Below are 23,928 nucleotides of genomic sequence, written 5' to 3' on the forward strand. Positions count from 1 at the left end.
TGCAAATAGTCGAATTACAAAAGTAAGTTTCAAAAGTTACTCAGGGCTAAAGTGTAAAAAGGTGCAAGTCATTATGACATGTCTATCCAGTCCTTATGACGTGTCTATCCCGTCATCATGACATGTCATAAATGCTTGCATCTAAGTCCTAAATATTATGAAGTTACACTCTTTAGGACAAAAGTAATTCAAATCCAACCTTTGTTCAAAATTTAACGTGTAAAGATATAAAGCTTTGGGTTTTTGAACTTGGGTCCTGAAGCAATGTTGTAGAGTTTGAAAAACTCTCCAACTTTCATTTTGCGCATTTCCTCATTAGGGTTTTAGATTAATGTGAAATTTTACTTTACCAAGAGGTCCCTGCAATTTTCTAGATTTGCGCATAAGTCCTTGGGAAGTCCTATTTCTCCTTCTCCTCTCTGTTTTTCTTCTCTCTGGCATCTCATCCGTTCCACCGGCGGCGCTTCTTCTGGGGGTTTCCCCGGCCTCCCTCCCTCGGGTCGGCGTGGATCCGAGCGGGGCGCGCGGCGCGGGCGGCGCCGGAGCGGCGGCGCGCAGGCGCGCTGGCGCGGGCGGCCCCGAGCGAGTGGCGGCGGCGTGGCGGCGCGCGGGCACGGCGCAGGCGCGGCGCGAGTAGGCGCGGGGCAGGCGCGCGCGAGCGGACGGCGGCGGGCGGCAGGCCGGTGGGCCCCGTGGGTGAAGTCCACCAGGCGGCGGCGTAGATGTGGGCGGGCGAGCCTGGGGTGCTCCTTCCCAGGGCGCGCGGATGGCGCAGGAGTGGGCGCGGCACTGGCGGTGTGTGGGCGCAGCGCTGGCGGCGCCTGGGGCGCTCCTGCCCCGGGCAAGCGGCGGCGCGCAGGCGCGCGCGCGGGTGGAGCTGCGGCGCCAGCAGGCCTCGCGTTGCGGAAGGGCCGGCTTGGGGGAGTCAGCTAGCGGCTGCGGCACACGGGCGTGCAGGACGACGACGTGCAGGCGTGCGTGTGCGGGTGCGGGACTGGCAGCGCTGGAGCGGAGCTCAGGGCGGTGGCGTGCAGTGCATGGCGGTGTCCCCGCGGGGCGAGCTCAGGCCGCGACCGGGTCAGTGTGCAGGGAGGTTGCGCGCGGTGCGGGAGGAGCTGCAGTGCGGTGGCTGCGGGTGGATCCGCATGGGGCAGTGGGGCCGCGTGTGGAGGGCGTCGGAGGCCGTTGAGGAGAAGGCAGCAGATGAGGTTAGGCGGCACTGTGAGCTGCTCGTGGAGAATGGAGGAGGCCTGGCGTGGGCGGTAGCGGAAGGCGCGGCCCTGATGCAGGCAGACCACGGCCCTCGCGGCGGCAGAGGTGGCGGTTATAGCGCGGCGAGCTCGGAAGGAGAAGCTGCGCAGCGGCACGAGGCGATCGGGCGCGCAGAGCCTAGAGTAGGGGTGGCTGAGTGCCGCGGTGCAGCCAGGCACGACGAGCTCCCTCCACCCATGCGGAGGTCGAGGCAGGAGCAATGCAGCGCGGGTTCGACCCGCAGCGCAAGACCGGCGGCGGTGGTAGGCCGGCCCTGATGGCGTCGCAGCAGGTGGAGAGGACGGCGGAGTTGCAGGACCCGGGAGGTCCGGGCGGAATTGGACTGGCGCATCCGCAAGTGCGTGCGGGAGTGTTCTGCCGGTGGCCGGCTCGGCTCGATTCCGCAGGCGAGTGCGCGTGCAAGGCAACAGGCCACGCGCGAGCAGGTTAAGGGCCAATGGTGTGAGAGCAGAATGGGAACAGCGCGCAGGAGGTGCGACCAGGCGCGGCGGTCCTGCAGGAGGCTACGCGGGTGTGCCGGCCGTGTTTCTGCAGCACACGCGCGCGAGCAGAGAAGGCTCAGCCCGTGAGTAGGAGGACCTTGGGGTTCACGGAGGAGTTAGCATAGCGAACCAATCCGGCTCTATCGTCTCGTCTTAGGGGTCCATGACGTCCAGCAGTTCCTACCCCTCGTTGATCGCTCAACCGACCACCGTCACCACGGGTCACCGTGGGGAGTATTCCTCCAGTCATCCTCCACCCACTGCAATCCCCTGGCAAGCTTCTTCGTCACCCATAGAACCTCATCACCGTCGAGCACTTCTCACCGCCGATCCTGTTCGCCACGGGAATTCACTTTCCACCCGTTCTCCTCCACAATCAAAGCTACCCTAAGGTTTGCAATGACCCACTGAATCTTCCTAGTGCCGGCGATTCCTTTATCGGAACGTCGTCATCTTCTTCCTATTCTCTGTTTTCCCCGACCAGGGACTTAATTGCTTCGATTTAGAAAGTTCTAGAGTGTTCTCTGTAAAATTTCCAGAGCTTTCTTTATTTCCAATCAGTGAACTTCTGCATTCCATAGAAATTCGTAAGAAGTTCATAAAAATACAAAATCAGTTTTGTTTGAATCCTTAGGTCAAAATCTGCATGTTTTATGTCGTGATCTTGAGCTGAAGGTCTTTGATTTGTGGTCTAGGTTAAATATTAAGCAATGAGTGCTTTATTTGTACCTTAGGTTATATGCATGTGTTGTAGCTGAAAGGTAAATCATAGGATGTATGTCTCAAGTGGAAATGTGTGATATCTAGTTAATCCTTTCACACAAATGCTCATATCCCTGCCATCAAGACTTTGTCCTTGTTTTGATTGCCGTTTCCTTAAGGTCCTTTTTGTATAAGGATCCTTGTTAGTTCATGTGTATCTGCTGCTTGGCTAATACATATCTGCAGCTATGCTTCAGCGTCGGCTATCAGCTCAGCCGCTAAGCATCCGTTTCAATTGAGTCTATGATGTTTCTGTGTAACAGCTGTCAGCCGATGCATTTCTTTTGATATGCTTCTACCATCGGCTGGTTAGCTGCTACGGTTGTTATGTTTCTAATATCGGCTACTGCCGATACAATTCTTTTCTAATATCGGCTGCACATAGTCGATGTATCGGAGATGCACACACGATCTTAGGGTTCTTGCTATCGGCTGATCTAAGCTGATTCTAGTTGTTTTTCATATCGGTCAAATATGGCTGATCAATCCTTAGTTTTCCCATCCTTATCCGCACATTTCTATCAACCGATTTATCGGCTAAGAAATCAGCTATATACCGGTCGATCACATACCTCAACCACACTCCAATCGGCTGCACATCTGTAAAACATATCCTCATCGACACAAGCCCATCAGCCACATACTCTTCAGTCTAACTCCACACTTGTGATCTCATCAGCCTAGTCCGATATTAGTACTTTGCTCCACCTAGTTCTTATAGCGAGTCCGGTTTAGATGACCCCATCGGCTGTACGTCAATTGATTATTGTGATGACGTAATCGAGCCGTTACAACCACACCTAGTTACTTAGGATAACACTTAAGCACATCTCAGTTAAGACACAGCTGCTTTAGGAATCACCCCTCTGCTAAAGTAATCGATGCTTTCATCGATCAATTAGGAACCTGATGCACCTATCGATCGGCTACACAGGCCAAAGTACACAACCCTAGAGCAGTAAGATAGCACAGTAGACATGCCTCGGTTAAGCACGACCAAAACACGTCAATCGGCTAAACCTGATGCACCCTTGTCAACTAAGGCAAGCCGATACACCAACCATCAGTTAGGCAAAAACATGCTGATAATCCAATCGGCAAGATCCTTCCTTTTTCTGTCCTTAAAGTCCTGTACCTTCAACGTTCCTCTCCATATCAGCCGGTTTGACCTCAGGTGAACCCAAATCGGCTAATTCCCTCTGATCATACACGGAGACCGCTCATGCCAATTTCTCTTTCAAACGGAAATCAGCCGATTTCCTAAGGCAAAGTAGACAGCTCCCTCCTTTGCCGATTCCATCGGCTGGACCCTGTTGTTCCCAATCGACTCTGCTGTAGTCTTCAACAAATAGCCGATCTTAATTAGGTATCCCCCTAAAGCTCTGTCTAAGTATAGCTTCAAATCCTTTGGTTGTTATGTGAGTAATATATCAAATGAGTATTGGATTATAACTTTATCGTGAATTAAGATAGTTTTATGTGCACACTTTGAATGTAATGTTGCATTGCATGTAGATACGACTACTTCCGCAAACGGTACCTACGAGATCTCCCAGAAGTCTGCGGAGGATATTTCTGAAGACCAAGGGAACATCACCAAGGGAGTATCTGAAGCCCCGAACCAAAGTTCGAAAGATAATAATACTAACATCCCCTGACTCCAGCCCCACCAGTAAAGGCAAGCCCCGGTGCATAACCCAGTATTTCAATTTACTACCATTTTTATACTTATATATCCTATCTTGCATTAAGTCTAGGAGTTGACATGGAACCATAGATGCATGAATCCTAGGAACCAATGTACTGTACCTGAGTCCTTATCGCATAGATGCTCTGCTAATAGGGCCGGTAGAAGTCGGGTGATTTCCTGTCACTCGCGCGATATAGGAGTTGAGTGTTTACTATTCTGTAATCACTATAAGGATCATGGACGGGGTCATATGCAATATTGTGACCTAGAACTTTGCCCCGTCTGTGTTGATAAAAGTTGATAAGGTCGCAGTGTGTGGTAGTGGTGGCTAAGCGTTTGAAAGTACTAGCCACATGCCGCGAAATATGGTAAGCGGTAATCCTAGTAACCGATCAGCCCGGCAAGTGGACATACCTCCCACCACTCGTAATTTGGTTTTTCTCACGCACCGACGTGCGGGAGTACGTTCTGCAAGGCAGACAGGAATACGGGTTCATGTAGTCGTGCTACAGACGTATGTCCTGCACAATTGGTGTACGTACGGTCCTGCAGTCGCTTGTGGTGGCTCTGATCCACGAGTCGGAATGAAAGACAAACGGTTGCTCGGAACAATCATTGGATGTTCCAAGCGTGTGAGTTGGGTTTACCCTTGCAAGGTTGAAATTCGATTCAGGAATCGTCCGTTTCTCGCGGAGATTGAGACTGCTTGATCCCTTTACCACATAGAGTAACAAGAGTAACTTTGTGATTATCAAAGATGATGTTTGATTAAAGATGCTTGATTAGCTATAGGTGCTCATCTAGAATGGATAATCATATAGAACTTGAAAGCTAAAAGTTGAAATTAAGGACCTACTCTTTGATGCTTTTCAGCTGAAAATCCAACGCAAAACCTGAAAAGCCTTCATAAGTCTAGTTACATGGCTAAGTATACCATGAAACGGGTAAGCCTTGCTGAGTATTAGTATACTCAGCCTTGCTAGTTATATGCTTTTCAGGTAATGTCTTTGAAGACCCTACTCTTCCTCTATCTTGGCCCTGTGCTCTTCCAGATGGTTGGTCCGTGGAGTGGGATCCGTCCCCGACCAACACTGATGATACCGAGTGATGTCGTGCCCGGGCTTAGCATGACATCCGTCTTGACGACGTGTTGTAAATCATCGCGTATGTTTTCCGCTGCCAAAAACCATAACTTTAACGGTTGTAAATACTTTATTAAATTTGGAACTTCGTACTACTTTTGAAAACTCTTGTAATGTAATTCCCTGTGATGTAAAATATGATGGTGGCTGTATCTCTGGACTCACCTTCGTGTGAAGTAATCTTATTTGATCCTGTATCGGTGGTTTATCGGGACGCTACCCGACAGGCCAAGGGATTATACCGTTTGAAGCACGTTGGAGCCCTCTAGAGTGGACTCGCGTACTTGAGTCGGTATAATTCAAGTTGGTTCTGCCACATATAGTATCGCCCCATCACACATGGCACGGTGGTGGTCCTGAGTCTTTAGTTCTTTACTCGTGCGAGTCCCCATCATCACCTTCGCCCCCCACAATGTTCCCTCCAAAGAAAAAGCACAGATTGTATTATGTTTTCAATTTTTAAGTGCTTATGGAATGGATTTCAACTAGTTAGTGGCTAAATTTTCTTGAAGGCGTCGTTGGAAGGATCTTGCTGTTTTCTTCTCCGAGTGAAAACCTTGAACTACAAGGTTGGTTCTGGCGGCGGCGGCGATATTAGCGTCATTTCTCCCTTGGGAGCATCACCATGGAGTTGTTGAGCCCTGCAGTACCATGGTCGTGATCCGTCATCAACTGTTTCTAAGTGGACGGACAAGAGGGGTGAAGGATTGTTACTGAGAGTAGAAAAGCTGGAAGCAAGACATGGAAGAAGAGATCGAAGCTTAGTGTTTGTTTTCTCGTTTCATCTTTAGCTTTATTTGTTAGTCTCTTTCTTTCTTATTATTTTTTGTGTTCCTCAGTTTGAGGCTTGGAGTCTAAGTACTCGTGTATCGTCTGACTTTGTGGTCAGATTTTGCTTATGGTCGTAGACAGTCACTTGTGATTGTTCAAGACCGGATTTCTTCCTTAATCTAAAAAACTATTTAGAGATTATCCTGTTTAAATGGATTTAATGTGAATTTGGATTGTTTATTGTTCTTAAATTCCCGTCGAAATTAGTTTGATAATTTTGCCCACCTATAATTATGAATTTTGCATATCCTATAAATTATTTGATGCGGAATCTTTTGTGTCTTTAAGATGAATTCTAATTTTTACTATGCATATTTATTTGTACTCTTTATTAGATATTTTGCTTTCCAATTGTATGCAAATCAAACTCTTCCTTTATTTTATCATTTCGAGATTCAATTACATATTAATCTCCCCGTTTACAAAAGATGGTGTTTTGAATAAGATTCCAATCAACCTATTGAAAATCAAACTATAACTAACTTTTGGAACATTTAGTTTGAAAATTGTATCGATCAGTTATAAAGATAGGATGGTCTCGTCTTCTAACATAGGAGGTTAGACTATATCCCGATTGCCTTCTTCTTACACATACTGTCAGGGATAGATCCTCTAGGTACCGCAAGAAAGCTACCCGTAAGAAAAAAGAAGTCTGATTCCTACTAGAATTCCACTGTAATCCTACTAGGACTCATACCTTGTAATCCTACTAGGACTCCTACCTTGTAATCCTACTAGGAATCCTGTCCCCTAGGATACATAAAGGAGGGCAGGCATACCTAGATAGGTAAAGAACCAACAAAGAGAACCAACAAGGAGAACCAACAGAGAGCGGCCAACAGGCAGCTCAACACCCAAGCGCAGGGCGCAATATACAATGCCCCAAAACAGGACGTAGGGTATTACGCTACTCTAGCAGCCCGAAATTGTCTAAATTTGTATCTTGTGTTCTTGCGTTCACCTTCAAGTTCCAGATCCGGCGATCCCTCACCAAATAATCACCTACCTAGGGCTAGGTAGGCTGACGGTAAAAATACCGACACATACCTCTTTATTTTTTTCAACTGTAGATAGATCTTACACCTACCTTATAACATGCCATGCATACAACGTCAACAAAATAATATGGATAAAAAAATTTGTACATTACGGAACATAGCATGACCAACCCTGAAAAAGGTAGAACAATCTAATTTGCTTTATAATGGAAACAATAAAATATAATTCATGGAACATCTTGTGAATACAAAAAAAATTCGAAGATACAAACTTGAAATAAAAAAGAAATAGATTGTGTAGATATTCAAAAAATCATTAAAAATTAAATTGAAAACATACTAACAGAAATAGAGAAATAATTAAATGAATATAATTAGTAGATATATATGCACCAAGTTTTAATGGGCCAAAAAATTGGATACATCTTTCATGGGCTGCAGACCTAGTTGGATTGAGGAAATGGGAATTTTTTTTAAAAAAGGGATAAAAAGAAATTCGAAAAAGTGGGGCCGGTTGGGAAAAATTCGAAAAATGGGTACCTCCCGCCCTTTGATCGGGCAGGAGACGTGGGGCCGGGGACCTCCCGCCCATCCAGCGGGTGGGAGGTTCCCCGAGGGCCTGTTCGCAAATAAGAAAATTATCTTATTCGCAAAGAGGTCCCTGCGGGGCATCCCGCCCATCCAACGGGTGGGAGGTGGTGCCGAGGGGCATCCCGCCCGTTGGTCGGGCGGGAGGTCCCCCCCTCGGCTATATAAGCCCCCACCTGCCCCTAAATTTTCATTTTATTCAGCAAAAATCAGAAAAAAAAAAGAAAGGGAGGAGAGGAAGAGAGAAGAGGAAGCGGCGAAGCCCTGTTCACACGTCGATTTAGAGATATATTCTCATTCTAGCCGTATAATTACTTGAAAATAACTATAATCTAGCAAATATTTCTTTATGTTTTGAATAGTTTTTAGTATTTTCAATTGTTTTTAGTATAATTTATATTCTGAATAGTTTAGAATCTGAAAAATATAATTTGGGAATCGCTGAAACTTAGGGTCGTTGTGTATTAATATGTAGTATAACTAGTTTATTAATGATTGACAGATATGTCTTCCGAGAAGGGTATTTTCAATATATATTACGGAGAAGGAAATGTGATTTATGGGCCAAATAGGGTAGATTTAAGTGAATTCAACTGTGCGGTCAGAGGAATTACCAGACCTCACGAGAGGAAATTTGAATCCCTATGCAACTGGTTAATGAGGGAATTAAGGATTAATCAGGAGACACACTGTTAGTGTTCGGTGCGTCATAAATCGTATCACTCACGCTTTGATCTGGGAGCTGATGCCACTTGCAAGCAACGAGGACTGGATAACTTATCTGCAAAATGCAAGTCATTGGCAATGGCCACTGGTACTTCTTGTCAGTGTGCACCAGAACCCTTTGATAAACATTGAAGCTGCTCCGGGGGATGAAAATATTGATGAAGAATTTGAGGAGGCAAACATTAAGGCAGGTGACACCGCAGCACCTCAATGCGTGGCTGATGAGGGCGAGAACATACCCTTTATTGTTGAACAGCTGCAAGACGAAGAACGTGAATTGGATGAAGCAATGAATGCCGATTCGTCTGATGATGACGATGATGTGCTTGAAGAATGGGTAAGCAGCGACTTCAGTCATCTTGTCGTAGATGATGGATCTAGCGTACCTTCGGATTGCAGGGAGAATGAAATTGTCCAGGGTGCGAGGTACCACTCAATTGAAGAGGTGAAGGAAGCTGTTAAGTGTTGGTCTCTCTCTCTCTCTTATGCGAGAGTTTAAAGCAGTCGAGTGCAAATCTCATAAGTACGATGTGGTATGTGTGAAGGAGGGCTGTCCGTGGCGGGTGCATGCCTATAAGGGTAAATGGAAGGATTATTGGGAATGCTCAATTGTCACTCAGCAAACTTATCATTTACGGGGGGTGCAGAAGACCCATCGCAACCTTACATTGCAATACATCGCAAATGAGATGTACGGGATGATAGTAGAGAACATTTCATTTGAACCAAAGTCTATTATCAGGCATATTCAGGAAAAGTACAAGTATACCATCTCGTACAGCAAGGCGTGGAGTGCAAAACAGAAGGTGTTGGAGATGAGGTTTGGTACGTTCGAGGCTGCATATGATAATATTCCTCGATTGCTGGCCGTCCTATGTCAGAGAAATCCTGGAAGATATTATGACCTGAAAAGGCTAGACAGAGGAGAAGGTCCGCCCTACATATTGCAGCGGGTCTTTTTTAGCTTGGGTCCATGCATTAATGCATTCCAACACTACCGACCTCTCCCGTGCATCGATGGGATCTTTCTCATAGGAAAGTATAGATTGCAAACGCTGACAGCTATTGGAGTGGATGGAAACAATCAATTGCTTCCTGTTGCTTTTGCTTTTGTTGAGAGTGAGAACACAGACATTTGGTACTGGTTCCTGGAACGGGTTAAGCTTGCAGTCGTTCGGGATAGGGAAGATGTCTGCCTGATTTATGATCGTCACGCCGGCATACTGAGGGCAATACTAGATTTGCAGGAGGGGTGTGTGGACACCGAAGAGCCGCCCAAGTGGCGTGATGTTCGCAGTAGGTGGTGCATGAGACACATCGGTGCAAACTTTTTCAGGCAATTTAAGAACAAGCACCTTATGGATATGTTCAAGAGGCTATGCAAGGAAACAAATCAGCAAAAATTTAACAAGCAGTGGTAGAAACTTGATGAACTAACCGGGAAGAAAAGAAGCGAGGACGCAGCAAAAACTAGAACTGTACAGGATGAAGCAGAGGCTTTGTATCCTTTGCCAACAGATACTGCACGTACTCGCAGAAGGTCTAGGTCAGCGGTGAAAATCTTTTTTGAATGGATTGAGAATGAACCGAAGGAGAAGTGGGCATTACTTTATGATACCGATGGTGCAAGGTACGGCATAATGACCACCAACTTCGCCGAGTTTTACAATTGGGTGCTGCGAGATGTTTCTGGGCTTCCACTGGTTGCAATTGTGGAATTCATCATCCGTGGGTGTACCGATTACTTTAGGGATTAGTTCACTAAAAATCAGGCATTCATGCAAGATCCTGACAGATATTTTGGGAAAATGATGACAGAATATCTGACTAAGAAGGCAGCTAGCGCCCAGCTATACCACGTACGGCAATGTGGTACACAGGAGCTCAAGTTTGAGGTAGCTCCCAAAGACAGAGCACGACGTGGCATGAGACGTCAAACTCCTGTAAAGGAGTGCATTCTCAAATTTGATGGAACTTGTTGTTGCTCATGCATGAAGCCAAAGTTGCTGCACATACCTTGTTCTCATGTAATGACTGCTTGTGCGGATATTCGACATCCTGTCGATATATATATTTCCCATTACTTCAGAAAGGAGACAATTGCCAGCACCTGGCAGAATAAGATCTACTGGTTCCGTATGGTTGGATCGTTCACTGAGACCGCGAATCCTGTGATATATATTCCAGACCCAAGATCAGCTCGGGTTAAGAGAGGGCGCCGTCAGACACGGCGTATTCGTAATGATATGGATGAGTCAGAGCTCCGTCCGAGGATACAGCGCTGCAGTGCATGTAATCAGAGTGGACACACATATAAACGTTGTCCAAACAATGATGCTGGCCCCAATTCTGTTGAAGCTGGCTCTACAAGTGATGCTACAGATGGAAGACCTCTGGTTGCATCAAGGAGTGGGAGACGTCGCCGATCGAGTGCTACTACGTCATCAGGCATCATTTAGTTGTAATTTTATTTGAACGTTGTTTGCTCATGTGTAATATTTGCCGCGTTGAGTTTGTATCAGACCTGGATGTGTATTTATAATTTTAGTAGACCATTTGTAATATTTGCCGCATTGACTTTTAACAGATCATTATGTATGTTTGTAATTATAACTGTGACTTGGCATTTGTATATTTAAACTTGTTTGTTATCGTACTATTTTATTTTTAATGGCTTCATGTATCGTACTATCGTAATATTTGGATTCTACGTTGCAAAATGTTATCGCTTAACAATCTTCATACGAGTTTTAAATACTGTAATCTTCTTCGTAAAATTGAACTAAATTTTTTAATGTATACAAAAGAGTATGGCGAATAAATCTTGTATTTAAAAAAGTTTGAATTTTAAATAGTTTGTAAAACATAAATTCCAATAAAAAATAATAAAAAATAAGTAGGGGCACCTCCCGCCCACTGGCCGGGCGGGATGCCTGCCTCAGGGACCTCTTCGCGATTAAGAAACTTTTCTTATTCGCGAAGAGGCCCTCAGGAGGGGCTTGGAAATAGTTTTCGAACCTCCCGCCCGCTGGATGGGCGGGAGGTCCCCGACCCCACGCCTCCCGCCCAATCAGCGTGCGGGAGGTACCCATTTTTCAAAATATTCCCAACCGGCACCCCTTTTTCGAATTTTATTTTTTTAAACCCTTTTTTAGAAAAAAGTCTTTTGTGGCTAGCTAGCTGGCGAGTTGGGCCTCTTATCAAATTGGTTCAGTTAGTTAGCTGCTACCAAGGCAACCTCTATGATTATTGGGGTTTGCCATGGTACTTCGAAATGAACATGGATCGTCGATTTAGGTAGATCTGGTTAGTTATTATCGAATATTACCTTCTAGGAGCAACCTATTTGATTATTGGGCTTTATCATGATACTTCGAAATGAACATGGATCGTCGATATAGGTAGATTTGGTTAGTTACTATCGAATAGTACCTCCAAGGATGTAATAGAAAATTATATTTATTTAATTTTTTGAAAATTAAAAAATAGTAAAAATATCTTTAAATTAGATATAACCACCTTTCATGATGCCATTAAATGTAACATTATGCAACGTGATAGGTGCAGTTTTATGCAAGTTAAAATTATATTATACATAACATATACTCATGACTATACGTGTAGGTCCAAAATTTTATAGTAGAAAGTGATGGTTGCATTGTAACATGATATGGTGACTTAATAACACGTGAATATCAATTTGGGATGTGCTGTTCGTGTTAGACAATATTATTGATATTCTGTACACGTACGTACATCAGGTCTGCAACACGTTTAGATGCAACGGCTTTTGTTAATAGATAATCAGCTTATTGGCTCGCTGGAAGACATTCCTGCTCCTTTATCCTCACCATTGTCGGAGATTGATTTAAGCATTAATCAATTGACAGGCCCGATACCCAAATCATTTTTTCAGCTTACGAATCTTCAGGCTCTCGGTCTTGGATCAAATAAACTGACAGCGCAATAGAACTTGGCTCTATCTGGAGGTTGAGAAATCTCAACTATCTTAACCTGGGTAACAATATGATATCAATCATAGAAAAAGAAGGTGCTATGATATTCTCTCATTCCCTTAAAATCCAGTACATATTCCTTGCATCTTGCAACCTTACAAAATTTCCGGCATCATTAGAATATATTGACACTATTCAACGTCTCGATCTTTCGAATAACCAAATCGAAGGGGCCATACCAAGTTGGGTATGGGAGAAGCACCTTATGTATTTGGACCTCTCACACAACAAGTTTACTTCTTTAGAGAAGTCTCTGTCAGACCCGGGGCCACGGGGCTGTATACATAACGTAGTTTAAAGAGGTTTAAGAGATTAAATCCGTCTTATCTCTTATCATCTCGTTTATCTCTTATTTATCCCGTTTAAATAGGAGATAGAGCTAACCGATACAGGGGGAATCTACTCGAGATATGTTCTGGTACGATTCCTTGGCTGGTGTTGGTTAGTATCTTTGTAACCCTGCCTCTCGGATATATAAGGGAGGACAGGGACCCCTCTCAAAACAGAGGATCTCCAGATCATTCTACACCTAAGGCAATACAAACCATACAGGACGTAGGGTATTACGCGCCTCGCGGCCCGAACCAGTCTAAGTTTTGTGTTCGTTGCACTTTTGAGTTCCTGATCTCGGCGTCCCCTCGCCCAAAACTTACCACTTGGGTATATCCCTCGGTGGGCAGCCGGTAAAACACCGACAGCTGGCGCGCCAGGTAGGGGAGCGCATCGAAGATTCACCGGCGAGCTCGATGGCATCCTTCAAATTTGCCAGGTCAGTTCCCTCCCAGGGTACGACATTCGTTTTTGGCTCGTGGGCCTGCATCGCAGATGGTGTGGGCGATTTCCGGCGATTCCTCATCAACATGAAGCCAAAGACTTCCGCTACGGATCCCCGCAGTGACCTCGACAAGTTCGTCGACGATCTCGACGACTTGTCGACCCATGCTTCTGCAACAAGGATCGAGGAGGAGTCTACTCCAAGCTCGACTTCATCCAGTGTTGCGGCAACTTCCCTTGGGTTGGACTCGTTCCAATCTAAGGATTCGCGTAACCGATCCCAACTCGGTTCACGCAATCCGGCCACTAATCTCCAGGAGGCCAACGTATCAGGGTCCCTCTCCATACTAGAGAAGGACCTGGACTTTCTGCTCCAGGTTGGAAGGCCTGAAGCCACCACGTGTCAGGGGGCTTCGGGTTGTTTTGGCGCTGGTGATCTGATGATCACCTCCATACCGGAGGGGTGCTTCGTACATTGGAAGGGCATGGAGCTCTCCGATCTACTCGAGGCCGAGGGTCGTCTTGTGGCCCACCTGGAACCTTTGCCTTTTCAGGAGGGCAGGCCGTTGGCCACCGTGGCGGAGGGGTCGACTGAACTAGTCGACGCGAGCTCTGATGAGCTCACCTCCCGCCAGGTGCTAATGGCAGAAGAAGGCGAGGGTGATGGAGGATTTCCCATTGTCGTTTTTGACGCGGTCTCCGAAGATGAGGCCACAGCCAACGCTGGCGACGAGAACGACACCGATCGTGAGACGCGGAGGGCCAAAAATAGGGCCCGCACAATCCGGCGGAAGAGGGTCAACGAGCGCAGGTGATTTATGCATCGCGAGCTTGACCCTGAGTTCGCCGCCGTAAGTGAACGGGGCTTCAGGACCCCGGTGGCCAACATTTCCTGGGTTACGGCCATACTCGAGCGCAGTAACATCCGAATGTGCGTCAAGCACTTCTTTACGCGCAGAGGGTCTGGATCCAGCTGGATCAGCAAAACCCGGTGTCTACTCTCAGGGAGGAATGCGTGGGTGAGAGTCGGAGCCAGGCTCACAGCCGAACGGCTGGCGGACGCCCTCGACCTCAGCCTAGCCTCCACAACGACAACATTCGCGGAAGCCAGGCCCCTGGCGGGAGGCAGCAGCCACCTCCAGGGGATAATCTGCGACAGGCCAATCATCAGCCTCCTCCAGAAGACCTGCGCCAGCACATCAATGAAGGCCGTGATGCCCGGTCCGTAATTGATTCCAGGCGCAAGGTACGCGAAGAAGTCAAAACTGAAGGAACTGACTGCAGCGATCGCTTCCCAGCTTTCTCTGCAGGGTTCAGCAGCTACAAGTACCCGTAGGGCTTCAAGCCGATCGGCATCACCAAGTACGACGGCAAGCAGGCTCCTCAGTAGTGGCTCCGTTGCTACTCCGCGGCCATTGAGGTCGCAGGGGGCTCAAACATCACCAAAGTCATCTACTTCCCGATGGCTTTGGACCTTGCGCTGCTCACGTGGCTGGAGAGCCTTAGCAACAACTCCATCGACTTCTGGGAGCGACTCAAGAAGGTCTTCATCGACAACTTCCAGGGAGCGATTGCTCACGCCGGTACTCGTCACGATCTTGCTCAGTGCAAACAGGAACGTAACGAGCTCCTGTGGTCCTACACACGTCGCTTCTTCGACGTCCGTGCCACCATCGCGAACATCTCGGAGGACGACATCATCGATTGCTTTTACAACGGCATCACCGACCCAGGCATCTACAGGGATTTTGGGCGGAACAGGCCAAAGACTGTTGCGGGCCTTCGTGATATGATGCACGATTGGTCCGAACAGGAGGAGAAGATGCGGGAGCGGTTCCCGCGGCGCCAAGATAGCAATCTGAGGCGCCCAAATGACAACCACAACGTCAAAAGCCAGCGGGACTATTTGGGTCCACCCCGAAAGCGCAGGCCAGATGATATCATCGCGACCATGGATCGCCCCCCGTGAGGCAAGAAGTTGGCGACACACGAGGAGTTCGAGAAGCTCCTGTAGAAGAAGTGCCCGTGGCATCCAGGGTCCAATCACGCGGCTATCGACTGCTACCATCTCCGGAGGGCGTTTGGCAACTCCGGTGGTGGTAAGAAGAACAAGAAGCCTGCAGAAAAGGAACTCGAGGATGACGACCAAGAAGACCAAGGGCGCAACCCGAAGTTCCAGGACGCTTCGAAAACCATTAACCTCATCTTCGGGGGTGATGGAGATTTCAGCTCCAGGAGGGATCAGAAGTTGCTTCTTCGGGAGATCATGTCCATCGAGCCGGCGGTACCATGACCACTCTGCTGGTCGGAGGTCCCCATCTCGTTCTCCCGAGGTGATCAGTGGATGAGCTTTTCTGAGCCCGGCAAGTTTCCTTTGGTTCTAGACCCTGTTGTGGCAGAGGTCAGGCTCACCAAGGTCCTCATCGATGGTGGGAGCAGTCTCAACCTCATCTTTGCCAGCACTCTGAGGAGGATGGGTCTGGACTTCAAGGACATGCTGGTATCAAGCAAGTCCCCTTTCTACAGCATCATCCCAGGTAACGCGGCACACCCGCTTGGTACGGTGGTTCTCCCAGTCACCTTCGGCACGAGGGAGAATTACCGCATCGAGTTCATTAAATTCGAGGTGGCCAGTTTCGAATCTTCTTATCACGCAATATTGGGTCATCCGGCACTCGCCAAGTTTATGGCAGTGCTGCATTACGTTTATCTACTTCTCAAGATGCCAGGACTAAGTGGAGTACTCACTCTCCGAGGTGACTTGAAGAAGTCGTATGATTGCAATCAGGAGGCGATCCAGTACGCTTCGACTACTCATGTGCCAGATGCTTCAGGGGAAGTACTCGCGGCCGCGCAGCAGCTTTCCCAGTCCGGGCTGGAGATTCCGTCGAGAAAGGCTAGCAAGTCGAGCATCTAGTCGACTAACGACGTGGCACTCAAGATGATCCAGCTCCAGGAGGGTGACTCATCTAAGACCGCCGTCATTGGTGCGGGCTTAGGTGAGAAATAGGAACTCGCGCTCGTCAGCTTCCTTCGGGCTAACCGAGACATTTTCGCATGGAAACCTGCGGATATGCCAGGGGTGCCCAGGGAGTTGATCGAGCATAGTCTGAATGTACACCCAAAGGCTGTGCCCAAAAAGCAACGCCTGCAAAGGTTTGCCCACGACAAGCGTGAGGCCATCAAACGGGAGATAGCTAAACTCCTCGCGGCTGGATTCATTAAAGAAGTAATCCATCCAGAGTGGGTAGCTAATCCTGTTCTTGTACGTAAAAAGAATAATGAATGGAGGATGTGTGTTGACTACACCGATCTCAACAAGCATTGCCCGCTTCGGGCTGCCGCGCATTGATCAAGTCGTCGACTCGACGGCAGGCTGTGTTCTGCTCTGTTTCCTTGATTGTTATTCAGGATATCATCAGATTGCACTCAAGGAGGAGGACCAAATCAAGACCGCGTTCATCACCCCGTACGGGACATATGCCTACAAAACTATATCCTTCGGGTTGAAAAACGCAGGAGCAACCTATCAGCATGCGATCCAGATGTGCTTCGCAGATCAGCTGCATCGGAATGTTGAGGCCTACGTGGACGATGTGGTCGTCAAGACCACGGATTCTGATGACTTGATTGCAGATCTGGAAGAAACGTTCAGCAGCTTGCGCAGATTTCGGTGGAAGCTCAACCCAACCAAGTGCGTTTTTGGAGTACCTTCAGGGAAATTGCTCGGGTTCATCGTCAGCAACCGGGGCATTGAAGCCAACCCTGTAAAGATTTCGGCCATTACTGATATGGAGGCTCCAGCCACAATCAAGGATGTGCAGAAGTTAACAGGTTGTATGGCAGCCCTAAATAGGTTCATCTCCCGGCTTGGGGAGAGAGGACTGCCTTTCTTCAAGCTCCTGAAACGCCAAGACAAGTTCCAATGGACAGAGGAGGCTGAGCGGGCTCTGCAAAATCTCAAACATCACCTTCAGTCTCCTCCGATCCTTACAGCGCCATTGCTAGGGGAAGATCTACTACTTTATATTGCGGCAACAACTCACGTTGTCAGCAGTGCTATTGTAGTCGAGCGAGGTGAGGAAGGCCATGCATTTGGTGTGCAGAGGCCTGTCTACTTCATCAGCGAGGTACTCTCCGAGTCCAAGGTACGGTATCCAGCTGTTCAGAAGCTTTTATATGCAATTCTAATCGCATCAAGAAAGCTGCGCTATTATTTCGACGAGTACAAGATCACTGTGATTACGGATTTCCCGCTGGCGGACATTCTTCATAATCAAGATACCACGGGGCGTATATCAAAGTGGGCAGTGGAACTGGGGGCTTTGTCAATCGACTTCAAGCCACGCACTGCAATCAAGTCTCAAGCCTTAGTCGATTTTATGGCTGAATGGAGGGAGAATCAAGTTCCAACTCCAGCCGACAAGCCAGAGCACTGGACCATGTACTTCGATGGGTCCCTCAAGCTCGATGGCGGCGGCGCCGGAGTTCTGCTTATTTCTCCACGAGGTGAACAATTGAAGTATGTCCTTCAGATCCCGTGGGCGATATCCAATAATGAAGCCGAGTATGAAGCTTTGCTTCACGGGCTTCGTTTGGTGATATCACTAGGGATCAAGCGACTGCTTGTGCATGGCGACTCTCTTCTTGTCGTTCAGCAAGTCAACAAAGAGTGGGACTGCAACAAGGAGACGATGGACGCCTACGTCCAGGAAGTGCGCAAGTTGGAAAGCAAATTTTCCAGCTTGGAGGTTCATCATGTGCTACGGGAGCACAATATCGGCGCGGATACCTTGTCCAAGCTGGGGTCAACACGTGCTCAGGTTCCACCAGGGGTCTTCGTCCAGGAGCTCAAGCAGCCATCCATCAAGACTTCTCCGTAGGTAACCATCGACGTGGGTCCCCAACAACCCGATCGAGAGGTTATGGTGCTGGGGGAGGACTGGCGAAAGGATTTATCGACTTCATTAGAGATCAAAGGCTACCAGCGGGAATTGACGCCAGGAGCGCAGAGGCGGCACGTGTCATGCGTAGAAGCAAGGGTTTTGTCCTAGTCGACAGCAGGCTCTATCGACGCGGCGCTCGGTCAGGTGTTCTCATGAAGTGCGTCACAAAGGAAGATGACTACGATATACTGCGGGAGATCCACGAGGGTGTCTGCGGCAACCACGCAGCTTCAAGAACGCTGGTGGGGAAAGCATACAGGGCCAGTTTCTGGTGGCCCACTGCAGTATCTGACGCGGAGGATCTCGTGCGCAGGTGCCAAAATTGTCAATTCTTTGGTAAGCAGTCTCATGTTCCAGCCCACAGCCTTATCACCATACCGCCATCCTGGCCCTTTGCTTGTTGGAGCCTCGACATGATTGGGCCCTTCACAACGGCGCCTGGCGGTTTCACTCATGTGCTGGTGGCTATCAACAAGTTTACCAAATGGATCGAGTACAAGCCGATAGCCAAACTCACACCAGGTCGGGTTGTGGATTTCATCTCAGATATCTTGCACCGCTTCGGCTTCCCCAATACCATCATCACGGACTTGGGATCCAACTTTACGGCCAACCAGTTCTGGGAGTTCTGTGAGAATGCATGCATCAAGGTTAAATATGTCTCTGTTGCACACCCAAGAGCCAATGGACAAGTCGAAAGGGCGAACGGTATGATAATCGATGGCCTCAAAAAGAGACTCTATGATGAAAACAGCAAAAAGGGAGGCAAATGGATACATGAGCTGCCACATGTTGTCTAGGGGCTTCGGACTCAGTCGTCCAAAGCCACAGGACAAACGCCGTTCTTTCTCGTGTATGGATCTGAAGCTATCTTGCCAGCCGATATCATGTGGAAATCCCCAAGGAATGAAATGTACAATGAAGACGAGGCGGACGAGGTGAGGCAGTTAGAGCTCGATTCTGTTGAAAGAGGCTCGCTGCACCGCTCTTGTTCAGTCAGCCCGATACCTGCAGGGGATTCGGCGGTATCATGATCGCAACGTGTGGGAACGGTCATTCAGCATCGGTGACTTGGTCCTGCGTCGCATTCAGGATGAGTCCGGCTTGCACAAACTCAACTCAAGGTGGGAAGGAGCATTCGTTGTCAAGCAGGTTACAAGACCAGGGTCATATCGACTACAATATCCCGAAGGCCAAGATGTTCCGAACTCTTGGAACATCCAGAACCTGCGCAAGTTTTATCCATGAGAAGATATCCGGAGAAAACTGAATCCCCAGGGGCTCAGGCGGTCTCTCCCTCTCGAATCAATTTGGAGGCTACGTGCCACAAGATTCGGGGTGTAAATTTCCCTGTGAGCATACGGAGGCCACGGCCACGTGCAGTACATATATAAATCGACTTCTCGTCCTGAAGTACGGAGGCTCCAGCCACGTTCAAAGTTTATCGACTCCATGTTTTGATGGAACCCTCGGTTCCTTTCATACCTCCTACGATTCGACTTCCGCCGCAACCTTGGATGGTCGCTCACGACAGTAGTCGCATTTATTCCAACAAAGATCGACCCGTTCGACTGGTTTATACCCAGTTTGTTGGATAGGCTCACATGACGAGCCACCTCGACTACATCTTGAGTCGTTGCAATCAGAGTAGTTTTGTTTTTTGCCACAAACACGGCAGACCCGCGGCGATGCCCGCGCTTGCTCCCAACGAGTTGATGCACTCAGGGTAGTTTTATTTTTCTGCATTAAGCACGGCAATTCCGCGACAATGCTCGCGTTCTTTCCTAACATTTTAGACCCGCTCGATCGAGTTGTGGCTAACTTGTTAGATGAGTTCCCACTTGGAGCTATGACCACCTTCAGGGTCGCTGCACCCCGGGTAGTGTCTACTACTTTGCCTTTAAGCCAAGATTCTGATTCAGCCAAGGCACACATACACAAGTAGAGACATTAAACAAAATATACACACAAGGGAATTAGTACTTGTTTCTTACACCCTAATCCTGCAGTACATTTTGTACTATTTATTCTGATATAGGATGGGCATCTCGGAGGTACCCGTCGAATTGTTCCTTGGTGCAGTCCACTGCCATTCCTTGAGCAAATATTCCCAGGTGCGCGTTTGGCAAGAAGGATTTCACAATTGCGAGGGCATTGCTGACGCACGCGATCGGAGCCTCAGAGAGGAATTTGAGCACTTTCTTCGGGGCTTCGCGGAGTCGATCTAACAGGGGCCGAGGGTTTGCTTTCGCTTTCCCCCGGTGGATCCACCATGTCCACCAGCTCCCGGGCGGCCCCCCTGAGGTCTTCGAGCTCTTTCTGCCACTGCTCATTCTCCTCGCTTAGCGTCTTGATTCGCTGAAGGCAGTCGGTGAACTGTCGTTCAGTATTGCCGATCACCTTTTGCAGCCTCTCAACTTCATTTGTACGGCGATGGAGCAGGTTCTTCACGTCAGTAAGCAGCTCTTCTTTATATATTAACATTTTCCTAAGTTCTGTGGTGAGAAGCTTTTTCAGAATCCAGGACAAAATGATACGTGCAAGTAATCGGGGGGAGCAATGGCTTACCTTGGTGCGCTTTCTTTTGCTCTTTGAGTTGCTCCTGGAGCGCCTTCTTCTGTTCCTCGAGTTGTCGTTGGAGCTCGGAGTTGGCTTTCTCGAGATACAAGTTCTTCGTCTTCTCGTCGTCGACGCGCTTTTCCAGAGCAGGGAGTTCTTGGTGATCACTTACAACTTCCCGCAATTTTTCCGATTTCTTCTGGGAGTCAGAGATCACATCCTGCATAAAAGAGGAGATCGAGTCAAAACTATTCGACAACGCATACAAGCAGACGAGTACTCGGGACTTACCATGGTAAAATCATACAGCTCCTTGTAGGCTTTCCTGAAGCCCCTTATGTTCTCGGATGTCAGCTTCGGGTCATCCACCAGGTCGGTGTTGATGATGTTCTCATATCCGGGCCCGGCCTTCAGCATTTCTCTGGGACCCTTCAATGTCCCGGGGGTTTCTTCAGGCAGTGGCCGCTGGGCACCTGCAAGTACAAATGTCTTCAGCACATTGCGCCTGGGTCTCGGTGGCTAGCCGTGGGTGGTCAGATGCTTACCTGCGCCATCCGTAGGAGTGGCAACAGGGGCCTCGACTTGTTCCTCGCCACCGGCTCCAGCTTCGCCTTCTTGGAGCTCGGGGGCGGCAAGTCGGGCAGCATCGCGTCCATCTCGGGGGCTGGCTCCGCGAGCGTCGGCCCTTCGGGGGCTGACAGCTCGGGGGCTGGCACAGCCATGATTGTCCCTGCGCTTGTAGACTCTTCTTGGGTCGGCGACCCCGGGGCTGGGGTAGTCGTGGCCGGCTTCAGCTGGAGGTCCGCGGCACTTGCAGCCCTAATGAAGTCGAGTCAGTCATCACACAAGTCGAAAAATCAGAACGTTTATTGCGCAACCAGAGGCAAACTTACAGTGTAGACTTCTTCTTGATGGCTCTTTTCACCCGCAAGGCCTGTCGCGGCGCCACTGTTGCTAGTGGCGGGGTTTCACCAGCAGGTGGCGCGGTCCCTGCCACAGCGATGGTGACGGCTGTGGTGGTCGATGGAGCTGCCTCCACCTCTTCGGGCTCGGTCCTGGAGGTAGAGGCGGAAGGGCTACAAGGGGATACTATCAGTGCGTAACAATATCGACATTCGGCAATACAACAAGGCAGCAAGCTAGTACCTGGAAGATTCGATTTCCTGCGCCTTTCGCTTGCGCCCTACCCGACGACCCTGCGGCACCAACGGCAGAGCTTTGGTCAACTCCACGGCTGGCCTGGAGGGGTTGTCCCGTCTCGCCTCATCTTCAGTTTCCTCCTCCGCCTTGGGGTTCTCGTCCTCTGTGGATTCGCTGCCGCGCTGAGCTGCAGCTATTCGAGCTCTCTTTGCTTCAACAGCGGCGCTGGGGAGGAGGTGGTCCGACCGGGGATGTCGGGTCGTGGCGAGTAGCTGCAGTACAGTTCTGTGTGTCCCTGCAGAAGGTTTTCAGTTAGCAGTGGCAGAACAGAATTCGTCTCCAACAAAAAGCAGTCGAATACTCACCGGTTTGGGCGGATTTCGCGTGGAAAATAACTCAGGCACGTAAGGCACGGCGTCCACATCCAGTAGCACCCGCTGGACTTGGAGGAGTGCGGCTTCGTCTGATAGTTTCTCTGCGCACATGCGGGAAGGATTAGCAGAGCCTGTGTACTCGAATCCAAGTCGGTGGCGCTGTTGGATCGGCTGGACGCGGCGTTTGAAAAAGGAGAACATGACGGAAGCGTCGGTCACTCCCATCATCTTCTACGCCTCTATGATGTCTAGCAGTTCCTCGACTTGATCCATGTCCCCCCTGGAAAGTTCAAGATTCCACTCTGGCCTCACTACAGGCGGATTGTTTGATTTTGCTGGGAGTTGGGGAGCATGGTTCTCGATATAGAACCAATGATTTTTCCACCCGGGAAGGTTGGAGGGGAATTTGTATGACAGATATTTGTCACCGGCCTGCTGACGCAGTTGGATGCCGGCGCCCCCTGCAACGGCGAGGTTCTTCGAGGTGGGCTGTGGTTTGACGCGGAAGAGGAAGCGGAAAAGATCCCAGTGGGGTTCGATTCCGAGGAAAGCTTCGCAGAAATAGATAAAAATTGAAATGTGGCAGATGGAGTTCGGGTTGAGGTGATGGAGCTCAAGCCCGTAATAATATAGAAGGCCGCGGAAGAAAGAACAAGAGGGGAGGGCCAATCCCCGTTCGACAAAATGGTAAAATGTGACGATTTCGTCAACATTTTCCATACGGAAAGGTTCACGGAAAGAGGGGCGCCAGTTGACAAGATTCTTATCTTGCAGCAACCCCTCAGAAACTAGCCTATCAAGATCATGGAGGGAACACTTATTGTATGTCCACTCCCCGATCGACGGCTGCACCTCCTTCTTTTTCCCTTCGGCTTCTGATCTCTTGGGCGCCATCTCCGGATCCGCTCGCCACGAGTTGCTCGGGGGCTGCGGGGAGAGGGGCGGGGAGATCGGGGCGGGAGGATTTTGCCGGGAGGATGGCGGCGGGAGCACGGCTCTGTTTTGGGGATTTTTCTGGATTTGGGCAGATTGCAGATTGGAATAGAGTTCTTTTTTCACTGTTGCCGCGGGGTTAAATAACCAGCGGTTGGGGAAAATTCTAATGTTCCGAAGTTGAAGAGTCGTTTTTAGGAATATTCCGAAGATGAGGGGTCATTTGGTGGAATGTTTAGATTAAATATTCGATTAATCATTTTTTCAGGGTTAATTGGCCTGAAAAGAGGGGTTTTTCAAATTTCAGATCTAATTTCCATCATTTGTACCATCATGTTGGTAAATTACCATGTGGATATTTTTTGCATTCCATGCCATGACTTTTGATCCTTTTCTCCAAATTTGGGGGATTTGGATTAAAGGCTCGGGGGCTGCGGGATACGTGGCTTCGACTACTTATTTTTTCAAATTTATTTGAAAAGGTAAGTAAGGAGGATTCAAGATTGAAGTGACCCTCAGCCTGATTCTCCGATTCAACCTAAGGCTCGGGTGCTACTCCATATGGAGTGCGATTTTTCAATCGCACACCATATTAAAAATATAATTCGGGGCATGAGCACCTCATAGTTTCGATGCAGCCAAGCAAGTATTCGAAGAAGGACTACAAGACGAAGCTTCAAAAGAAGTCGAAGACT

General features: G+C 48.7%; 1 pseudogene; it reads left to right on the top strand.

Moving 5' to 3' along the window:
* The first annotated feature begins 12,269 nt into the window (after window positions 1-12,269).
* Window positions 12,270-23,928, top strand: part of LOC112880145 — a 34,824-nt pseudogene continuing 23,165 nt past the window's right edge.

The sequence above is a fragment of the Panicum hallii genome, chromosome 2, assembly GCF_002211085.1.
Source record: "Panicum hallii strain FIL2 chromosome 2, PHallii_v3.1, whole genome shotgun sequence".
Classification (NCBI taxonomy): Eukaryota; Viridiplantae; Streptophyta; class Magnoliopsida; order Poales; family Poaceae; genus Panicum; species Panicum hallii.